The sequence below is a fragment of the Ptychodera flava genome, chromosome 8, assembly GCF_041260155.1.
Source record: "Ptychodera flava strain L36383 chromosome 8, AS_Pfla_20210202, whole genome shotgun sequence".
NCBI lineage: Eukaryota > Metazoa > Hemichordata > Enteropneusta > Ptychoderidae > Ptychodera > Ptychodera flava.
In genome coordinates this window covers 1,260,399-1,270,775 of record NC_091935.1, presented here as the reverse complement: position 1 = coordinate 1,270,775, position 10,377 = coordinate 1,260,399, and the positions used below count along the sequence as shown (strand labels likewise).

Genomic DNA, 10,377 nt, shown 5'->3' with positions numbered 1-10,377 from the left:
TTACAAGTGGATTTGTGTGAAAGGAATTAGATTTTTAAATTTCACCAAAATATTGAATCACTATACATGGTAGTCTATGAGAAAACTATGAACAATTTTTTCCAATACAAAACTATGTGTATTTATGTACGCTTTATTATTGATACTCTATTCTATTCTATTCTATTCTATTCTATTCTATTCTATTCTATTCTATTCTATTCTTTATTGGAATTCAATCAACTGTCTACAGAGTAGTGGCTATTTTTCATGGATCCAAATAAATCTCTGAAAATACATCTAAATCAAAAATGATATAAAATACTCGAAATTGACAAGAAGACGAACAGTACAAGGCTGAGAAAGAAACTCGCGGTACAATAAGTAAAAACGAATACAACACAATATTACAAAGCATCAAAAACGAATCCTATTCCAAATATTGACTGCAATGTATTTCAAGGAATTTCTATGGCAGTCATTGGGGTAAAAATCTCCTCTGTCACTTGCCCTAGTCCTATAATTATGGATGTGATCTATTCTAGTGGACATATCAAGATAGGCAGTAGTTATATTATTATTAATCTTATACATCAAAAGCCATTTACAAAAGTAAAATCTCTGTTTCACTGACATCCACTTCATCCTTTTAAGGAGTATCTACACTGTGTTCTATAGTGACTTTTCAATACGATACGCATACCAGGATTTTGCAGCCTCTGTAGTCGCAAAATATCGGCCTCACTACAATGAGGCCAAACAGTGTTACAATAGTCAAGGTGGGAAAGAACTAGTGTATTGCATAAGGTATTACATAAGGTAATTCGAATATATGTAGAGGTACGATTGGAACTATCCTCTTGAGAACAACAAGTGCTCTATTAATCCTGTTTACTATATATTCATATGCATCTCAAAATTCAAGTTTTTATCTAAATGAACACCCAGATAGTAAAGGCTTTCAACTTGATCAATCACTTGATTATACAGCTGAGCTTTAAGTTGGTAGTATTTAAACGGGCTTCTTGTCTGCTGCAAACAATCATGCATTTTGTCTTCCCGATGTGAAGGCTTAAGCTATTAGCAAATAGCCAACAAGACCTTCTTGTAATATAGTAGAAATTTCATTGATATCTGTACCAGTAAGTTGGAATGTTGTATCGTCAGCGTATAGGTTACAAGTGCAATGTGACAGACAACTATAGTAATTTACATGAACCAAAAATAGGAGCGGACCAAGTATTCTGTATCAGTAAGTTGGAATGTTGTATCGTCAGCTTATAGGTTACAAGTGCAATGTGACAGACAACTATAGTAATTTACATGAACCAAAAATAGGAGCGGACCAAGTATAGATCCTTGAGGAACGCCAGTTGATATTGTACGAGTTTCAGAATAAATTTCATCAATAAAGCAACATCTAAAAAATGCATCTAGTGCAAGAAGCGATATACAAAGTTGTATGCAAATGAGAACAAGTGTAGCGAAGTGTAGCGAAGCTAAATTAACACTACAATTGAAAGCTTAATGTGTTAGAAGTGTTGGTTTATATTGTATAAAGCATTCTGTAAAATTCTGTAAAATTTGAACATTCAGTTTCGTTGACGTATTGTCGAAATAAAGCTGAGAATGGCGTACTTGATTGCTTGTCATGGAAGGATATACATGTGTAAAGCGGACCTATGTTTCGCTGACCGCACACGGTCGGCGCGGTGACCGGTACTGTGGATGCAGAATGAAACCCTTGGCCTCGGCGAAAGTTAACTCAACGCGGCGCCGTATACATCGTACTCAAGCCAAGTCTCACCGTTGTAGGGTAACAGCTCTGATGATAACTTATTTGCCTCGAGTTGTGAAGTCCATCCTCCCACGTAAGTACTTCTGTACTGCCAATTAAAATATGTTAGTAGCTGTGCGTGCGTGCGTGCCACGAGTCGACTGTGCTGTGTGTTCAACACATCACCATCCCTCGTGGGTGGAGGGACGGTGAACACACTTACAGCCCTGCCACACAGAGGCACAGGCTTACGGAACGTTTTCTAGATCGTCGTCGGATGGGAAGTGACGGACACCGCACTGTGAGGCCGAAGGCCGAACCTCGATACTGTATAACAATACAGTATCGAGGTCACAGTGCGGTGTCCGTCACTTCCCATCCGACGACGATCTAGAAAACGTTCCGTAAGCCTGTGCACAGAGGTACGCTCGATCATATTATACTCGAATTGACTGAATTTGATATATTCATTGCACTGATTTCGGTGTATAGTCGATCATATGTGGTGTGACAGTTGTGTCAACATATGGTCATACGCTAGAACCGCCGAGGATCGAAAGAGTGAACGTTGCACGAAACCGCAGGTTATTCATGGCATGGGTATATTAGCTGTACGTGGCAGGACTGTGTTTTACCGGGGTTATACGGCCTCCCGCCGTATAACGCCGGTAAAACATTGCCCTGCTGCCACGCAGAGCTGGGGTTTTTACCCCTTTCGTCAGCTGAGGTAACCTGATGATTCACTGTATAAGTATCGCCATGCGTACAGGTCTCAGGTGTGGCGGAGGCCGGGAACACAGACCTGTACGCAGGGCTACGTAGTTTTTCGTGTTCGTGTCTTAGATTTTTTTCATATGTGGAACACGTACACGTACATACGTATGGGAGCTGAATTGCATTACATACGCTGGCGATTCAGTGTACTGTACAGAGATGTTTGATTAAACGATATGGCATCAGCGGCCAGGAGGTATCATACGGATAGAGGTCACACTGTGAGATCATGGAGGTAGAAGGAGAGATTACCTCCATGGTGAGATCATGGAGGTAGGAAGATTTACAAAATTTCCCATGTGAAAGACAACGGAGCCCCAGAACTTGTGCAATATTGCCTGAATACATGGGTTTATGTGCCAGAGAACAGGTGACAATTTGCCAGACGCCAGGATGGCAAATCGTTTCCTGCTGCGAGGGCACATAAACCCATGTATTCAGGCAACAATATTTTTATTACATGCCTCTGGTTATAAATGCTGTATGACATTTAGTTATATGCTGGACATTTTCAAACAGTTTTACCATTATCGACCAGCATCAAACGGATTTTAACGAAAGTCAAAATAGAAGTGTGCACATGTATATTTTACATCTATCATTCAGGGTCTACTTAGATGTCGAAAACATTGTAGGGCTTCACTGGCCTTGGTAACCATGGAAACCAGTCAGTACATCGTTCACCGACCCCCTAACTCCCCGGATGTTCCTTTTCAAATCAATTCATTGATTTGCACTCACATCAAGGCATGTAATAAGCAATGCACAGTCATGGCCACCCTAAAAATTTGGCAAATCTGGAGATTTTTAAAAAATGTATAACTTGGGTCACAAGTGCTTCATTTTGTTTTTGTGATTGATTATGATCTTTGTACAATTGACAATTTACATTTTTGATGAAAAGTTACAATGTTAGCAGCATTATTCATATTCATGGACATCAAAACAAACCATTACTGTGTATTTGTGGTCAGTCACATGGTTCTGCTCCACCAATTAAATGAGATGTCTATAGCATGGTAATACATAATGAATGAGTGTATGATTTTACTGATCTTTTGACCCATATATCCATGATTAGAAAGTTGAGTATCCATTGTACAGACGGTGAGAAATAGGACTATCTGCAAGATTCTAATTCATTGTATTCGTTGACATTTGCCTACAGCTGTTAGTATACCTCACGTAACCTGGTCGTAAAGCCTCAGAGGTACATGTATGTGAAACTTAGAAGGAACAAGAATCAAAAGATTGATAACTGCTCTTTGACAAAATCCTTCATCAGGTAAGATTTGATTTTTAATTTCCTGCACATGTCTCGTTCGTTATCAGTTAAGCTTTTCACATGCTCGGTTTTATTTGGCGGAATTGTAATACTTTCTTCAACATCAACTCCCTCAATGCTCTCTACGTAACTTTAATACATGTAAGTATTTCAGAATATGCGTCTGTAGTGTGATCTCCTTGGCAAAAAATTCAACAGGACAAAATAGAGCAAGTGCAAATGAAATTCATGAAGTTCCTCTGTTTCAAACATAGCATCCTTACAGCTGAAATAATTATGAAGAATTCTGCAAGCGTTTTAACCTTTAGCCTCTTTATCATTGGAGATTATTTATATTTTTTACAAATATGTGAATAATATGTATGATTGTCCCAATCATGTTTCATGTTAATTTTGATGTTTCTCAGTAAACTACATGTACAAGAACTCGCAGTATAAAACTCGATGTTTTTAGGTACTTGGCTCTTCAAAGATGTATGGCTACTTTAAATGAATTGTGCATTTCCACCCTGCCATTGACAACACTTTATCTTGTCAAAGTTTCAGATGCTTGGTCAGAATGCCATGCTTAAATTTGTACATTTTTAATGGTTTCATATAGTTTGTTGTTTGTTGTTTATTGTTTATTGTACTTCATTCATTCATATTATTATGTTTATTTTATGGAGCCTGTTAATGTGACTTGTTCCTGTTGGTCTTTCTTTGAAATAAATATATAAAGATATTGCTACTTGCTTGAATACACGTCTTGACCTACATTATGTACCTGTTTCCTTTAAAAATGTCCACAATCACCAGTGATTACAATGGGTTTAGGGCAAAGTTATACCAGTGATGAAAGGTTTAATTAAAATTACAGAAGTCATAAACAATCAAGTTGTCGTATCTTGCATATAAAAAGCCATGTTTTAGAATGAACTGATGTAAACTAATGTCAGCAATTTGCAGGAGATAATATTTACATTGCATGATTCAAGTTGATGTTTCTTTTCACCCAATCAGATTCAAGATCCCTTGCTGAGGCAGTGCATACTGGGCAATGACAACCAGGTGAAAAGCAACATAGTGACAATACCATCCTCCATTGCAAAGCATATACACAGTGTGTGGCTATGCAGAGAGCCAACACTGAACAGAGATGATGGTGTTGTCATCAATGCAGAGCAAAAACTTGTGGAATTGAGGGAATCTTTCATCAATATATTTATTTTCCTAAGACAATGGGTCCTTGCTGTGGCACAGGTTTGTACTTACACTGCTCAGTGTTTCCACTGGGTAAATTTTCCCTTAAACCATTCTGGCTAATATGAGACCAAATTGATTAGCCAGAACTATAGCCATCAAAATTACATGTATTGCATTTATGATTTTTATCCAACTGACAGTTGTATATATATACTCAGGTGGGTCCTATCAGTTGCTACAGTGGCAAGATGACATTAAACTGGTCCAATAATCATTTCTATTCAAGGTAATACATTACCAGGTCCATTGGACATTTGTGATTTAAAAATTTAAGTAGGACTCATTCTGACTGACTGATAATTAGTGGCAATGAAAATAAACAACTATTTTTTATGGAACAAACTGCTTTCTTAATAACATTCACAACAAATTTTATTTCCTGTGTGCCACACACTTATATGACTTAATTTTGCACTTTTGTAAATGTATCAAGATGTATTACAAGTATTGCATCATTGACAGGGTAACTTCAAGATGTTTCCTTTGAAAGATCCATAGCTTCTGCCTCAATCATCAAGTGCTTTCAGTTCTCCAATCACAGAGTCTAATTATTAAACCAACTGTTCACTTAAAGAAGGTGTACTCCAAGCAGTAAATGCTTAATAGTTTCAAAATCAAACTGGGTGTATACATGTATTTTAAAATGTCCTGTCTGGCCACTTTATATGTCTTACAGAAAAAAAAGCTGACTCTTCTCTTATTAAAACACTAGTCATGGAAATTCAACAAACTATTCCTGGTACACTTTCTTTTTTGTAACTACTACTACCCTGCAACTCTGCGGACAACCTGTGCAATTATCTTTTTTGCTTAATTGTACTCGAACACGACTTAGCATGTCGCAGTGTGCTGCTTGTTGTTCAGCGTGATAAACATTTAACAGGACAACATCCTGGGCATATCTTCATGCAAATATTATGACCAATGCCTATCCACAATACAGTGTTACTCAGTACGTGTACACATCATGGCAGGAGGTGACCCCTGCCTATCCACAAGTACATGCACACGATATGGAATATGTCCCAGGCCTATCCTCAATCCAAATGCATTCACATGGTATGGAAGATGGCACAGACATATATCCACAATACACATAATATATGCAATGGAGGATGGCCTAAGCCAATCCACAATACACATACATGCACACAGTATGTACATGTATGATGAATCAGCTGGCCTATATAGAATACAAAATGGGAGATGACTAAGGCCTATCATTAATACAAACAGTCTGTACCTGTATTGTATTCAGGATAGGCCAAGGTCATTTTCAAAAATGTGTACCTGTATTGTATTCAGGATAGGCCTGGGTCATCTTCCATAGCAGGTACCTGTATGTGTATTCTGGATAGTCCAGAGTCACCTGCGATGCTGAGTAATTGTTTTGTGGATAGGCCTGGGTCATTGTATTTGCATAGGTTATAACATTTGCATGAAGTTTGGCTCAGGACGTCATCCAATTGACAGTTTACCACACTGTGCTGACATTAATAGCTGCCTCTGAGTTTGCTGCAGTAGTGTCCTACGGTGACGTTTTTGAAACACTGGTTTCATTTTGTTCACCACCATTGCTGTCATTGGCTGCTGTTGTCTGCTTAGTTTTTGAAAATACACTGCAATCAGTGTTTCCTGACTATGTTAAAAGCATTGTTTACAAAGCACTTGTCATCATAAAATAACAAGGTCATTGCATGCAGCCATCTGAAAGCATGGCATATCACTTCATAAGTTACTGATTATAATAGTTTTCTGAGACTGCACACTAAAGCAAGGAAAGAATGACCACCCAGGGATGTTGAAAAGTCTCTCTGCCTTTTAAAGGTGGAGCCTCGCCCTTTAAAAGGACGCAAAGCTATAGCAGCGTTCATTGTGTTAGTGGACACCAAACAGGCAACACAAGGTTACACGCTCCAGAAAATGCCACTTTTTAGTTTTCCCCGGCCACAAGAACGCAGACAGACTGCCAAGCGGTCAGCGTGAAGTTGCTGCCGATCGGACTCTGTGGTTATATTAAAAGTCTAACGCGACTAGAAGACAATTTTTTAGGAAATTCGAGCATTTGTTGTGACTGTTGGCAATTTAAACTGACCGTCAATCAAACGCTTGTATAAACTCTGTTTGCAGGATTAGCAAAAGGTGATAAAAGGTTGAGATCAGTTTGTGTAATTAATGTTATAGAAATCAAACATCGTACTGGCCAAGTGTTTGACTGGGAGGAGAACTCCACTAATGCGAGAACCTGGGATTGAAAAGTGCGGCTTTAACTGCACTCTCGATCAGCCCCCTGAAAAATAGCACAGACCAGTTTGGCGAAGGATAGTTGAAAAATATTTCCCAATCTGCAGACATTTCATTTGCCATTTCACGCTCTTGCGAATGGCAGCGGAAACACTGCTGTTGTCATACACATTTGTAGTCCTTTTTTAAAATAGCCTCTTGAGTAGATCAAATGTATTACACCTCTACCATACTATTTAATCAGTAACTTTGTTGTGATAATCATGGCTTACACATTTTTGGTAAAGTTATTTTCTCTTATTTAGCTGAATTTGCTAAAAATTTTCTTGCCACTTGGCACTCTATGAATTGCCTAGTGAAATGCAGATGATATGATAAATGCACATGACTAGACATTCAATACATGTAGCTTCATTCGTAGGATCCATAAAACTGTTATGATGAAGTATATTCCAATGAGAGAATACATCTGGTATGCACACGTGATTTAGAATGTTTACATGTGTCTAATGCTTATCATCATTAGGGTTAAGGACATACAGAGTGTTTGCAATTCATTGTAGTACATCCCATCACCAAATGTATTTTAATCATTCCGGTTATCATTGTTATTTAAAGAGTTATAAGTAATCACGAGTCTATGTGTGTTTACAATTCAGGATCAGCAGTGAATGCTGCGCAATATCAAGGATGAGAAATACCATTGACCTTGACAAAGAGCATTAAAGACAAAGTGGAGGGCTTTGAATTGGACTTGGATCATGACATTATTACGAAAGATGAATGGAAATGATCAAACAACAGGTAACTTTCCATTTTAGTCCTTGCACCACAGTATATATACACAAGTGGCTGTTGCAAAGATGTGCTGGAACTGGTATCTTATTGTAACTTGCACAAAGTGGTTTTATGTTAGTTGTCTTTATAGCTATACACATGTCTAGCATGTTTACAATTACAAGAATACTATTTAGAATCACAGGTTCACAAAAATATTAGTGATACATTTCTGTATTTAATTGACATTGCCAGCTGCAACTATGTAGGTACATCAGTTTTACACTAATTCATCCTGAATTATACACAACATGCATGTGACAGCAATCCTCATTCTTAAACTGTGCAGGACATTGGTTGTAGCCAATCTACATTGTATTACATATGACATGAGCAAGAAGGAAAAAGTGTGGTTTAGATGTCTAGGTTAGAGAAACATGCATATAGCGGAGAGAAAAATAAATTTATTTGTTCTTTTTACACAAGAATTCTTGGATATGTAACACACAAATAAACTAACTTTTTGTGAAGAGAAATTATTATCTTCCATGATTGGTCCATGATTATCTTCCATGAGTTTATTATTATTACTATGTTAGGGAACAGGTGTGTATATCCATGCAGAAGAGGAAGCAGGATAAATCCAAAACCGACTATAAGGCAGCATTTTACCATTCAAAGAAAGGAACCAACCACCAGGGACAGTTGTCTCAAGACAGTGGGATTGCACCTCCATTTGGTAGAGGATTTCCTATAAGTCAGTATGGTGGAGAGACGACTGCACCCTTACACTGCTCAGCACACATATTTGTGTATGTTAGGATCAGAGGCTCCTAAACCATAGCACCTACCACAGATAAAGAGTGGGCAACTTAACAGACAAAACCCTCAATACTAAGCATCATCAGATACAGCTAGTACAGAACTGTTGAAGGTATATAATTATATACCTGGATATATAATTATATAATTATATATCCAGCTCATAGAGAGGAAAAATTCAACTTTCAGAGCACTGAGAAAAGACAATTATTATTTCATGCCTCCCCTCAGTATAATGGTGATCTCTGTAGTATATTAACGAACCTGTAGCTAGTTGTCACTTGTGATGATTGTTTATAAACATTCCATTATAACTTCTTTTTCTGCTCCAGAGGGTGTACATGTCAATCAGGACCCAGATTTACATATACTTGTCAATAACATTGCAATGTGCACATGTATGATACACTTTGTTTCCCAATGAGCTTCCAGAAGAAGAACAAAAAACTGGAGTTGATATCAAAAGAAATTGTGAAAAATTCATCAAAAAATTACAGCTACTGGAGCCCAAATTTCATGGGGAGCTGTCATTATTTACGGAGTACAGGTCGGAGAGGAGATGTTGGAGGAATTTCGTCGGAAACTCTAAATTTTGAGTACCCCCCAAACCATGATGAATTTGAGTAACCCCCCCCTCCCTTACATGGAAATTTTGACTGACCCCCACACTCAATTTTGAAAAGTTAAATTTCAATACATGTATTTCTATAATTTACATAAATACAGCAATAGTAAAGACCATTCAAATTCTAGTGTACCCTGCTAGATAATCATTGGTTATCTCATGACGGTTGAAAAAGGTGAAACCAACAAAATGAAATTCAAAGTCACAACAAAACATAGATGTCAAAGGTCACACTATAACCAGTATACAACCACATACAGTATTGTTTAATATGGATGGGTATCATAACAGGGTCCTCACTGGGATATCTGATAGGGTAGACTTTGAAAGTACTGATTGAAGAACATGCAGGGCTGATGGGGAAAGTGTCCGCTTGGCTTGCTCCCCTCCCTTGCATGGAAAAGTTTGAGAAATTGTAGTGTGCATTGGTGCAGTTTGGTGTAATCTAAGAGGTATTTTCAATGTGTAATTTTACTGAGTAAAAATTTGTAGAAATTGATGTGTGAAGTAGGCAATCTGAGAGGTGTTTCAATACATTTGCACCAAAAATTGAGTAACCCCCCCTTCTTTCTCTCAACATTTTGAATAACCCCCTTATAGCTTTCAATATTTTGGGTGACCCCTTCACATTCATCTGACCCCCAGGCTGTAACTAATGATGGCTCCCTAGGAGATATATCTTCAAGCTTGTGCGATATGGATTTCAGGCAATGTCAACTTGTGGACAAAAGGATACAGAGAATGTTGCAGATTATTGCAAATGGGACTAACTTATGAATACAGCACACCAAGTCACATTCCATTATCAAGAACAAAAGCTCAAAACTACATCTGAAGCTGGCTTTGGAG

General features: G+C 37.8%; 1 long non-coding RNA gene across 1 annotated transcript; it reads left to right on the top strand.

Moving 5' to 3' along the window:
- Window positions 1-1,409: 1,409 nt before the first annotated feature.
- On the top strand, window positions 1,410-10,085 carry LOC139138145 (uncharacterized). Its single transcript, XR_011553534.1, has 5 exons — window positions 1,410-1,850; window positions 3,699-3,815; window positions 4,818-5,057; window positions 7,964-8,108; window positions 8,681-10,085. It is a non-coding gene; the product is annotated as an uncharacterized lncRNA (long non-coding RNA).
- Window positions 10,086-10,377: the final 292 nt, after the last annotated feature.